This window comes from Urocitellus parryii, chromosome 11 (assembly GCF_045843805.1).
Source record: "Urocitellus parryii isolate mUroPar1 chromosome 11, mUroPar1.hap1, whole genome shotgun sequence".
Taxonomy (NCBI): Eukaryota; Metazoa; Chordata; class Mammalia; order Rodentia; family Sciuridae; genus Urocitellus; species Urocitellus parryii.
This window is the reverse complement of record NC_135541.1, coordinates 119,929,128-119,942,235: the sequence shown is the minus strand read 5'-3', so window position 1 is coordinate 119,942,235 and position 13,108 is coordinate 119,929,128. Positions and strand designations below refer to the sequence as shown.

At 54.1% G+C, this 13,108-nt stretch overlaps 1 pseudogene; it reads left to right on the top strand.

The window, feature by feature from the left end:
• The first annotated feature begins 11,631 nt into the window (after nt 1–11,631).
• On the top strand, nt 11,632–12,272 carry LOC144249237 (uracil-DNA glycosylase pseudogene; annotated as a pseudogene).
• The last annotated feature ends 836 nt before the right edge of the window (nt 12,273–13,108 follow it).

Genomic DNA, 13,108 nt, shown 5'->3' with positions numbered 1-13,108 from the left:
GGTCCCCACTGACTCCAGGAGGACAGAGCTGCATGCCCTGCCCTGGCCTGGGCTGCTGGGAGTCCCTGGGGGCAGGGGCAGTTCAGCTTCTGGGATTTCCCCAGTCTTCAGCCAGCAGGAAGTCAGACTTGGAGAGGGGAAACCTTATTCTTGGCTGCTGTCCAGCTGCTAAAGCAAGACCAAAGTTCAGAGGAGGAGCCTGTTTCTCCCGGTCGCTGGGGACTCCTGCTGACCTTGCTCCATCAGGATTTGGGGGTTTGAGTCTCTGAGCCTGGAGAGCAAGGTCAAGTTCAGGGGAATGAGGGGGAGAAGCGTGGGAGCTAGAGAGCAGTGGGGTGAGAGACAGTAGGCTGATACCCCTGCCTGCATCTCCAGGCCTGGGGTGTGCTGTCCCTGCTCCTGAACTGTCTCTGCCCTCCTGAGCCGGGCCTGTGTGCTAAGAGGGTGTGGGTTGGGCACACAGTGTCTGCATCCTGGGGGCTGATAAGGGGACTGCAGCGGCCCCACCCTTCCAGCCCCATGGGATCCCCAATTGTGGCCCTCCTGTGGGCAGCAGTTTTGTGGGTACAGTTCACACATGGTCACGTTCTGAGATATCAGACAGGAAGGAGGGCACCCGGAGGCTGGTACTTCTCCCTGGTGCCTCAGTGTCCCCTTCCCTGGGGTGTGGTTGCTGTTGGAAGGGAGGAACTCCGTGAAGGGCTCTGGAAGAATGGCCTCCTTCTCCAAGGCTCCTTTTCTAGGAGGTGAAGTCCTCCCAGCCAGCACCAGCTCTTCGCTCTCTTTGAGTCTCTCCTCTGCCCTTACCCGGGTTGCCCAGTTCCCTGGCTCCAAATGAGCCCCTGGGGGCTCTCAGCCGTAAACACAACAGGGAAAGAGCAAAAGTCAGCCCTGGGGAGGACAGGCAGCAACACTGTGACTGTGCACATTTCACGCCTGCCCACGGGCCAGGCTATTCTTTCCCCTCACTCTGCTCCTCTGTCCCTCAAAACTCAGTCTGGGGTCCCTTCTTTCTTGGGGACTTAGCTCCTCTGTCCTGCCTAATCCATGGCAGAGGGAAAGAGAAACTGAGGCAAAGGGCGCAAGTATGGGTGAGATGGAGAACCTGGGAGGGCTGGGGTCAGGGTCAGATATGGGGTGAAGGGGGCATCTCCAGGGCAGGGAGCAGGAAGCACCTGGGATGGAGGGAGAAGGCGCGTGGGGAACCAGCGCCCCCTGGTGGATTGTACTGCAGCTGCAGCCACAGGAGCTGGGTTCCTGGCCCTGCTGTTAGGCTCAGGCCCACCTCTCTTGGACACTCCATGGTGGTGGTGGAGGAGGAGGAGGTGGTGGAAGTGGTGGAGGTGTTGGTTGTAACTGTGGTGGAGGTGATGGTGCTGGTGGAGGTAGTGGTGGAGGTAGTGGAGGTGATAGTGATGGACATGGGAGTGGAGTCCTGAGGGAGGAGAAAGAGCACAGTCCTGCCCTGAGCCCAGGCAGGTCCTCTCTAGCATAAGTGGCATTGAGAAGGACTGTCCAGGACGCCAGCTTTATTCGAGTATCCCTGGGTGAAGTGCCCCTGTCCTGCCCACCTAGTTTGCTTGTCTGCCCAGCAGGTGGTGGGCTATCACGCTCTCTCCAGAGCCTCCCCTCGCTCTGACGTCTGAGATCCTCGATCAGGATGGAGCTGATCTGGCTCCCATTTTCTCTCTGATCTCAGAATGTCCTCCCCTCTTTCTGTGCTCACATTTGCTTCAGCCACACTGGCCTGTGTTCCTGGGACACACCTGGCATGTCCCGACTGCGGGCCATAACCTGGACTGGTACCTTTGCCTGAAAAGCGATTCCTCAGACTTGGCCACTTGCTCACCTCCTTCCCTGTTTTCTGCCAGGCTTCATTCTTTTTTTAAATATTTATTCTTAAGTGTTAGGTGGACACAATATCTTTATTTTACATTTATGTAGGATGAACCCAGTGCCTCGGGCATGCTAGGCGAGCGCTCTACCTCTGAGCCACAACCCCAGCCCCAAGGCTTCCTTCTTGATAAAGCCTGTTGTACAACCCACCCTTCCCTGGGTCCTGACTCTCCCTTCCTGCTTCTTTCCCTTGTCACCTTTCATATGCCATACCATTCCCACTTGGCTACGGTGACTCTAATGTCCCTTTTTCTCCATCTGATAGGATGAAGAGGGCAGGGGATTCGTAGGCTTCCCTTGTGTGTGTGTGTGTCCCAGGCACCTGGAACAGGGGCTGGCATCTAGTAGGAGTTTATTGACTATTTGTGGATGATCGATCAGGGTCTGGGTTGGGGTCAAACAGCTTCACACTAGTAGCTCATATTTCCTGTGGAGATGTGGCTGAGCCTTTGTGACTGAATTAGGGCTTCATCGAGAGTGGCCTTTCTGCAGATGACCCACCACAGGTGGGCAGATTCGAGGAAGTCGAGGGCACATAGAACATTGTAGCTCAGCTTTTGTCCCTCGCTGTATTAACAAACACCTAATCAGAACCCACATCAAAAGCTCTTGGCATGGGTCAAGGAGCATCAACTCTGAGACATCGCAAAAAATGGAGGACAGGGGAAAGGTCAGATATATCTGGGAAACGCTTCAGACCAGATTTCTTCTGAGCTACTCAGAGTCCCTCATGCAGCAGGACACCAGCTTGAATTCTGCTCTGGTGTTTCACAACACATGACCATGAGGTCCCATGTCCCTTTACCCTTTTTACCCAAAAGCTCCACCGAGGTCCTGCTAAATTAGTGTTCTGAATCAGCACAGATTTGGGAAACGCTGACTTTGAAGATAAGGCTCAACTCCTGGCTGTTCAAGGGCCTTCTGGTCTCTTCCAGTCCCTCCAGGATAGTTTCAGACCTGCCCAGTGTTTCCTCCATCCCCTGCAATTCCCGTCTGCTCAGTGTCCTTCCCTCTGCACGCCTCACCCCCCTTCCCCAACCTCCTTCCTGCTCCAGCTAAAGGCCCCCTCCCCAGCTGGCCAGAGTGCTGTGCTCTTCACCCCCACCCTGTGTCTGCAGGTCCTGGACCAGCTCCCCGCAGCAGGGGTGAAGTCAGCTCACTCTGCCTCTCCAGCCTGCCCCTCCTGCTGCTCCAGCTGACCCAGGATGAAGGGAGCCCAGCGGAAAAGACGGGCACAGCCCTGTGGCTGCAGAGGGGGAAGGGATGCCAGCTGGTCAGATCCCAGGTTCCAGAAGCCGGGCCTGGCTGCCTCCTTCTCTTACCCTTGGCCCTCCTTGGGTTGGTTTGATTTTTGGTACCAGGGGTTCAACCACTGAGCCACATCCCCAGCCCTTTTATTATTTTATTTATAGATAGGGTCTCATTCAGTTGCTAAGGCTAAGTTGCTGAGGCTGACCTTGAAATTGCAATCCTCCTGCCTCAGCCTCCCTGGTCGCTGGTATTACAGGCATGTACCCCTACACCTGTCCCTCTTGGTATCTTTAAAATCTTCCTTTGCATGGATCTTTCTGCTCCCTCAAAACACTGAGGAGGCACCTTACTGACATGACTGGGTTTCCCCAGTGGATATCTAATATGTAGAGATAATTAACAAAATAGAAACTACAACCAGCTAACAAACATTTGGGGAACTCTTCTAACTTACTAGTAGTTATTGAAATGCAAATTAAACAGGGCTTCTCATGTGTATCAAGAACTGTAAAACTATTCCTATTACATGCTTAAATCTAGGAATAAATCTGGAGGATGAAAATAAAAATCTTGGAAATACATTCAAAAGTTATTCACAGTATTTTTGAAGAATTTTTTTTAATTATGAAAAAAACCGCAAAGTAAAGTGCATAAAAATGGATGTGCAGATTAGCGATTTTTTGGTAATGGTGCTGGGGATCAAGCCCAGAGCCTATGTACACTAGGCCAGCACATACCACTGAGCTACAGCCCGGCTCCAGCTTCATGAATTGTTATAAAGCAAACCCAGCCATCCGAAATCACCACCATGTCAAACAACACAACACTGCCATCTCCCCAGGACTCTGTGTCCCCCGCAAACAAGCACCTCCCCCTCCCCTCTGAGATAACCACTTCCTCGTTTTTCCCACAGTTTGACCCCTCAGCGTGGCATCCACAAGCATGAAGGTGTGGGTTTGTCAGAGTCTGGGACTCACACATGTGTGATTGGTGTGTGTTATTTATTATTTTTTGTGGGGCTGGGGATCGGACCCAGGGCCTTGAGCTTGCTGGGCTAATGCTCTCCCCCTGAGCGGCATCCCTGGTCCCAGATTGGTGTCTGTGTCTCTGTCTCCTTTCATTCAACATTACAGCAGCCTGTTCCAGGGGTGCCATGCACAGGTGCATCTCTGAGGCTGAGGCAGGTGGGGCAGAGTGGCCGAGTCACAGGATTGCACTAGACACGAGTATAAGCCCCAGCACTGGGCGCAGCCGAGGCGGGCACTAGCTCAGGTCCCGTCTTTGCCCTCCCTCCATGGGTGGACCCAGCTCCATTCTTGGAGCAGGATTCTCCCCACTCCCGTCCCAGCACCCACCAGCTTCCCTTCCTGCTCCCTGCGCTTCCTGCCACCAGCATGGTGCCCTGGGCCCTGAGGACAGAGTGTAGGCATTTCATCCTCTCCTGTCCACACGGTGGCCCTGCTCCTGGGAGGGGCCTGAGGTTTTCTTCCAGGAACACTGAAAAGCTGTCCCAGGCTGAGCCCCCTCCGCCACCCACCCACCTCCCCAGCCTTCAAGAGGTCCTGGCTGTGAAGAGCATTCAGTGGGTGTCTGTGACCTGCATTAAAATACCCAGCCATCTTCAGTCAGCATTTCAGAGAAAAAGGAACACTCAGGGTTTTCTGGGCATTTTTTCGAAGAAGTTGAGGGGAGAGAATGAAATTTGGAAAGTGGAGCCAGGTGAGCTGTCGGGGCCCAGGAGGTGTTGGGGGAGGGCCTGGGACAAGGGCAGAGGGGGACAGGGCGGGGCCTGGAGAAACAGCCTGGGTGACTTAACCCCCTTCTCTTCTATGCTCTGTCCTTCCAAAAGTCACCTTTGTGTCCCCAGTCCTCAGTTGCAGTGTCTTGTGCCATTTTGAAAGTGGGTCTTTCTGTAACAGTCACATTGTGTCCAAAGTCACAAGAATGGTCCTAAAAATTCTTAAGGGCTCAGGAACAGGCTTCAGTAGGGAAGCTTAGCAGGAGAGATGGACAGGAAGAGAAGAGGCCTGTGATCAGGCCCTCATCACCCCTGGACAGGCAGGGCTGGGCTGGCATGGTTCACTGAACACTCACAGCCTGGGCTGTGGACAGAGAAGGGACCCTCTGCCCAGGTCTTTCTCCTTCTTGTAGGACAAGGCTGGACGATGAGGGAACAGGCAGATCATTGGCCTCAAGTGTCCAGGTTGGGTGCCAGCAGTTTATGAGGCCTCTGGGAGAGGCAAATGCCCAGCACCAGGCACCTGGGGCCTTGGGGCATCTGTCAGTCTTCTGGCCCAGAGGATAGAGGTGATGGTCCCAGGGGAGCAAACTCTCCCAGGAGGAAGAAGGACTCCAGCACCAGTTGGAGTGTGCTGGGGACCAGACTGAGCTCCAGTGCCATCTATGCCCAGTTCTGCTCCTGGCTCCCCGGGAGGCCTGGGAGATGACGGAGCCTGTTCATTGAGTTTTGGGTGAGTCTGTGGCCTCGGGTTTGAGAGAGACTCCACGGCCCTGGCCCATGGCCCCTGTCCAGTCCTGAGCCTGGACTTGTGTCTTGGTCTCAGTGTGATGGGGCAGGGGTCAGGTGCTGGGGGGTCAGGCTGGGCTGGTGGGGCGCCTCCTCTGTAAGGCTCAGGCTGGGCCGAGGTGGGCCTCTGTGAGCAGCAGCTAGAAGACAGAGGAGCAGATGTTCTAAGCAGACGGAGCTCTGCGCATGGACTGCAGCCCAGAATCTCCTCAAAACATTAACCAGAGCCTGGGCCTTCCATCTGCAGTGAGCGCTACTGCAGGAGTCCCCTGCCTGCGCAGGGCTGGTCCCCTCTCCGGAGCTTCTTCTCTAGAGGACACTCGTCTCAGTCCTCAGGTTTTCGGGGGCTGAATCGTCCCCACACCGTGCATGAGTGAGTTTGGCCCCCACCACTTGAAGGGCCCGTGGGACACCTTGGCCTCAGGGTTTCGTTCCCTGGACAGGCCACAGACCCCTGCAGCCTGGCCTGGCCCCCGAGTCCTTGAGGGGAGGGGGAAGGGGGAAGGGGTTCGTCCTGGCTCTTCTGTCTTCATCGTGCAGACCTGGCCTGTGACCTGGGCCTCCCTCCCATCCTGCCCCCGCTGGCCTTCACCCCGGGCTGCTTGGCTGTAGCTCGGTGCCCTGCGGCCTGGGCTCTCCTCCCTCTTGTTCACCCTCCTCCTAGCTGGGTCTGCCCTGGGTGGACACTGCTGCTCCCATCAGGCCTTGCTGCCAAGCCCCGTCCCCTCAGCTCCTGGTGGGGAGGCCCGTCGTCCCCCCCAGCTCCCATCAGCCCTGTGGATGCTGAATCCACAGTGGGCTGGGCTCTGGGGGAGTCAGGTGTCCCTTCCCTGGCTCCATTTGTTTCTGTCCCCGTGCTGAGATCTCAACCTTGTGTGACCCCCTGGAGTTGTGTGAGGAAGGACCTGTGACATCTGTGAAGATGGGCTTAGTGACTTCCTCGTTGTCCTCCCCATCCGAGGGTCATGCAAGGTTTTTAAGGAAAGAGGAGCTCATATTTGCTTTTTTTCTCTTTGTCAATTCCAAGCTCATTGTCCTGGCCAGCCTCGCACCTCCTCAGACACTCGGGGTCAGGGGAGGGCGCAGCAGTCTGCTCTGCCAGTCTCCATCAGGGGCAGGGACCTGTCCTCAGCCCCCCGCCACAGCCCTTCCCTTCCCTGCAGCCCCCTCACCTCCTGGTGGTCTGTGGCTTGGCCTGTCCTCTGCAGGCCCCCTGCCTTCTCCCCAGGCCTCCTTCCTGCTTTATTTAGGTTTCCATGGCTGCCTCCTCCTCATGAAGGCACCTGCTTCCCTCAGAGCAGCCCTCACACCCTGCTCTGAGGGGATTTCTGCTTCTTTCCCACAACCCCTGGGCCACTCGAGGACAGTGAGTTTGCTTCTGTCTTTGTGCTCCAGAGTGCTAGCACGCAGTAGGCACTCATTACAGGTGTGTTCCATGGGGGTGACCTGAGGGTGGAGGGCCTCCTGTCAGGAAACCCCGCCTGCAGTTTGGCCCTCAGCCACGAGGTGGCCCTGCAGGCAGCTTTGAGTGACACTTGGGCAGAGGCTGCAGGTGATTCTGGAGGAGAGTGGAGTCTCTTGGTTTCCCTCCCAGAACAGCCACAGGGCAGGTAGATGTGAGAGCCAGAGAAACCCGAGGTAAGAGAATGACATCAGGAAAGGTGAGCCCAGGTGAGAAGCCCCGGGATATCCCCAGAGGAATCCAATATGTATAGATAATTAACAAAACAGAAAATACCACCAGCTAACACACATTGGGGAACCTTCCATGTCCATGAGGGGGTGGCAGATCAATAGCTGGGGAGGAAGTTCCACTGTGAGAATGTGTGACTCAGTGACTGGGGGCCTGGTCCCAGGGTGATATGTGCCCAGGTGAGAACTCAGGGGTCCTGCAGTGGGAAGGTCAAGGCTTGGCTCCTTAAATTCCAGTCTCTGCTGGGGCTGAGAGAATTGCTTGGGTGGGATGGGGTCGGTTCCCACTGGGGATCCTTGAGAACCCAGTGTGTCTGCCCTTAGCTCTTGATCATCCAGGGAAGAGGTTTCTGAACTGACACTGCCTCAAGGAGAGGAGAGTCGGGGCGCTCCCTCCCCAGGCCCCCTTGTGTTATAAAAACTAAATGACCCAGGTGTGTGGCACGTGCCTGTAGTCTCACCACTCAGGAGGCTGAGATGGGAGGATTTCCTAAGCACAGGAGTTTGAGACCAGCTGGCAACAAAGTAAGACACTGTCTTAAAAGAGACAGAGAGGATTGGGGCTGTGGCTCAGTGGCAGAGCACTTACCTTGTACATGTGAGGCACTGAGTTTGAGTCTCTGCACCACACAAAAAGAAATAAACAAACTAAAGATATTATGTTCATGTGTAACTAAAAACTATTGGGAGGGGGAGGTGTGTGTGTGTGAGTGAGAAAAGCCTGGTGCGGTGGCCCACACCTTCATCCCAGCAGCTTGAGAGGCTGAGGCAGGAGGATGGCAAGTTCAAGGTCAGCCTGAGCAACTTAGTGAGACCCTGTCTCAAAACAAATAGGGCTGGGGATGTAGCTCATAGTAGAGCACCCTTGGGCTCAATCCTTAGTATTGAAAAAAAAAATAAAGGAAGATACAAAGAAAAAGAAAAAGAACCTGAATCCAGAGGTCTGTGAGTGAGAGACTGGGCTCCCTGGTCTTTGGCTTGCCCTGGCTGGGCACAGGCAGTGCTGGAAGGTGCTGGCCTGCAGGATGGACTGTCACACAGTCCCCAGATATGTGCAGCCTGGGTGGGGTTTAAAGAGAACCAGGGGAGGTATCTGCAGAGTGAAAACAACTTCCTTCAGGTCTCCATTTCCCCGTCTCCCCCCCTGGCCAGCATCCCCTACCTTACTGTTTCCTATAAGTGGCAGTCTTTAAATACTAGGTGAAGATTCAGGTTGTCTCAAAATCCTGCCTGGATCAAGGGAAGCCCCAGGAGGCCACTGATAACTCAGTTATGAAGGAACCAGCGCCTCCACAGGCCACAAATCGTTTTATCCCCAGGAAAAGTGGCAGATCCCTTTGAAGTCGCCCCTGAGGATGGCCTTCATAGGCCGTTTTCCTTTCAGAGGTTTTGCTCTTGTTCTTCGGGGATGTTGGAATATCACAGGGTGAGTAGGTGGGGATGCCGATCAGCATCATCTCTATGACCTTGGGAAATGACCTGTGAAGTGAGCCTCTGAGAAGGCATAATTAGATGCCCCACAAAGGGACCTGGGGTACATCCAGCCTCATGGGAACACCAGCCAACTGGTGTGGAGTTAGCATTAGGGGACCCCAAGGTTTGCTAGTTGAAGGCCTCTGAATTGCCTAGATTTCACTTTTACTCATCCATTTCTCCAAGATGGCACCCTATTTCCAAGTCATTAGAGTCAAGGCCCCTGTCTTGGGCACAGGCCACCAGACAATGGCCTGGAGGAGTTAGCCTGAAAATTGATTAGCATCACTGAAACAGCCCTGGCAACACCTCAAATTCCCTGAAGAATTGTCTCCAGAAACTAAGAAGAAAGAGCCACAGCTGGAGTTGGGGTCTTCCTGGGGCCCCAGGGTGGGAGTTAGCTCAGTGCCACAGGAACTTAGCTATGGCTTGGGGTGTTCCTCAGGGAGCACATGGAACAGGTCTAGTCGGTTTTTTGAGATTAAAAAAAAAAAAAGTGCTACAACAGGACTCTTCCCACCTCTGCTGTCCTACATAGTGACTTTGGTGGGCAGGATCCCAGAAGGATTTCCAGAGTTTCTTCTGATTCTGGGGTCAGTGGGGACCCCTGGCCTCCTCCACACCTATTGTCCTCCTACTGACCCTGTTCTGTCTTGGGAAAGCCCCAGTTCTTTCTAGAGAGTCCTGGATTCTTTCTGATAGAGCTTGCTCCCTACAGGCCATGCCTTGGGCTGCACAGTCACTGGTCAGGGACTGACTCTGGTGTTGAACCTACAGGGAGACCTACATCTGGGGAGTCCTGAGGCTGGTCTCTACGGAACGGGGGTCGGAGGCTGCCATCACCTGTGCACTCAGTGCTGTGCTTACCAGGCTGAGATGCTGCAAGGGACCCTCTTCTTCTCCTGCAGTGACATATCCATCCCCTTGTCAGTCACGTACTCCCTGCCTCAGTCTGCAGCTTCCCTGATCAACCCCACATTGCCTTCCTCATGCAGAACGTGGCATCTCACCACCATCATGGTTTCCCCCTCTCATTTCTCCATAGAACTAAGCACCAGGATCTGGATCTGCTATTTCCCGGGGACACACTCATTACAGGTGTGTTCCATGGAGGTGACCAGAGGGTGGATGGCCTCCTGTCAGGAAACCCACCTGCAGTTTGGCCCTCAGCCACGAGGTGGCACTGTAGACTGCTTTGAGTGACACTTGGGCAGAGGCTGCAGGTGATTCTGGAGGAGTGTGGAGTTTCTTGGTTTCTTTCCCAGAGCAGCCACAGGGCAGGCAGATGTGAGAGCCAGAGAATGACATCTGGAACATGGAGCCCAGGTGAGATGCCCCGGGATATCCCCAGAGGAATCCAATACTTATAGATAATTAACAAAACAGAAAATACCACCAGCTAACACACATTGGGGAACCTTCCATGTCCCTGTGGGGGTGGCAGATCCATAGCTGGGGCAGAAGTTCCACTGTGAGAATGTGTGACTCAGTGACTGGGGGCCTGGTCCCAGGGCCATATGTGCCCAGGTGAGAACTCAGGGGTCCTGCAGTGGGAGGGTCAAGGCTTGGCTCCTTAAATTCGAGTCTCTGCTGGGGCTGAGAGAATTGCTTGGGTGGGATGGGGTCGGTTCCCACTGGGGATCCTCGAGAACCCAGTGTGTCTGACCTTGGCTGTTGATCATCCAGGGAAGAGATTTCTGAACTGAAAGTGCCTCAAGGAGAGGAGAGTCGGGGCGCTCCCTCCCCAGCCCCCTGAGACAGACCCTGAGAAGTGGAGGGGGGTGCCTAGGGGAGGGGACGGGGAGTCAGGTGCTTTCCTGGGGCTGGAGGCTGGTTCAGGTGGGGAGCACTCAGCCCTGGAGAGGATTTCCACCCCTGGAAGTGGAGCCTGTTTTGAAGGACTGAGAAGGGTCTCAGCACACCCCGGTTAGGATGGTTTCCCCTTTCCACCTTCTCGTCCTTCCCCTTCTGAGCTGGCCTACTCTTCTGTAGGTGGGGTGCTCACCCCTGCCTCTCAGCTCAGATTGGAGATGGCCTGAGCTGATGGACCACAGAGCTTTGGAACCTGGAGGTCACCTCTAGATCCTCATCTCCAGCCTTCACAGCCGGGCACCTGCCTGGCTCCGGGGGTGGAGCCTGGTGTCCCCTCCCTCCTGTGTGACCTTGGGCAAATCACCCAGTCTCTGTGTGTCCAATGAGAACCTTACTGGCACAGGCCTCATCAAAGTGTTATAGAAACTAAATGACCCAGGTGTGTGGCACGTGCCTGTAGTCTCACCACTCAGGAGGCTGAGATGGGAGGATTTCCTGAGCCCAGGAGTTTGAGACCAGTAACATAGTGAGATCCTGTCTTTAAACAGACAGAGGCCAGGCATGATGGTGAATGGTAATTCCAGCAGGTTGAGAGGCTGAGGCAGGAGGATTGCAAGTTGAAAGCCAGCTTCAAGCCATTTAGTGAGGCCCTAAGCAACTTAGTGAGATCCTGTCTCTAAATAAAATATTTTTAAAGGGCTGGGGGTCTGGTGTGGTGGCACTGGCCTGTAACCCCAGCAGCTCTGGAGGCTGAGGCAGGAGGATCACGAGCTCAAATCAGCCTCAGAAATGAACTCAGTGAGACCCTGTCTCTAAGTAGAATACAAAATAGGTCTGGGGATGTGGCTCTGTGGTTCAGTGCCCCTGAGTTCAACCCCTGGTTCCAAAAAAGAAAAAAAAACCAAGACAGACATACAAACAAGACACAATCTGGAAGGGTTGGGGTGCTGGAGAGAGAGAAGTGAAATAAACCATGCCTCATGCCGGTGGGCTGTGGAGGGAGTTGGAAGAAGCCCCTCAGCGGACAGTTTGGGAAACCGTGATTTATAGAGCTAATGGGATCTGTGGCAGAAGAATGAAGACATTATGCTGTTTATGCACCCCCACACCCAGCCTTCACATGGACCCAAACATGTGACATGAGAGATGTGAAGGTTGTCATCCTGGGTCAAGGTCCTTGTGATGGACCCAGTCAGGCTCATGGGCTTTGCTTTAGCGTCTAGAGACCTGTCCCACCTCCACGCAGTTTGGTAAATATTTATAAAGCGCTGTCTACAGACTTAGAAGGTTTTGTTCATCTGGGTCACGGGGGTTTATCAGGATGTCCTCCTGCTCAATGCTGAGCTCACTGTCTGGGCCCATCAAGCCCCTAAGTCGCGTAAGGAGGGGGCTGGAGAGTTCCTGATGCAGTGTGGCCTTGGCTGAATCAGAATCTGAAGGCCTGTCTTCCTGCTCTGGGGATCTTCTGCTCAGAAGTGCCATCGGCAGGAAGCGGCCTCTTGTACAGCAGACAGCCCATCCATCCCTGCTGTCTGTGTTCTTTGGGTGTAGATGTTTTTCTAAAGCCAATGAGCTGCTGCAGAAATATGGTAAGAAGCCCATCAACTGGAAAGAGCTGTGACTTGCACCAAGCGGGAGGACTGTCCCTTCTTCTACAGGGGTGGTTTTGAGAAGCTGCTGTTGAAGTATTTGTCAGGTATGAAGTCAATGAAGATTTCCCTCTTTTTTTGGGGGGGGGCAGGTGCTGGGATCGAACTCGGGGGCACTCGATCACTGAGGCACATCCCCAACTCTATTCTGTGTTTTATTTAGAGACAGGGTCTCACTGAGGTGCTTAGCGTCTTGTTTTTGCTGAGGCTGGCTTTGAACTCTGGATTCTCCTGCCTCAGCCTCCTGAGCTGGTAGCATTACGGGTGTGTGCCCCCACACCTGGTGAAAATGTCCTTATTCTTAAGTGCATGTATAAGGGCAGAGGGCTTCCATAAAGCAGCAGAGAACCAGGCAGCCCAGCCAGGGACATCAGAGATAGACTCCAACCATTTCTTCCTTTGAACCCTCCAGGCACAGTGAGATGAAGACCCAAGGTGGCTGGGCTGAGAATCTCCCTTTCAAGGATGAAGGGTCTTGGGGGAAATTAGGGAAATAGGGGATATTAATATCCCCTATTGGAGGAGTAGCTGGCCAAGATTTCCTCCCATTCTGTAGACTCTCCCCTCATACTCTTATTTCCTTGTCTATGCAGAACCTTTTAGTTTAATGGCATCCCACTTACTGATTGTTGGTTTTGTTTCTTGTGCCTTAAGTCTTGTTGAAGAAGTTGGTGCCGGCACATATAGGTTTTATTTCTTTTTTTTTAGGGGGGGGGATGCTGGGGATTGAACTCGGGGCCACTCGACCACTGAGCCACATTCCCAGCCCTATTTTGTGTTTTATTTAGAGACAGGGTCTCACTGAGCT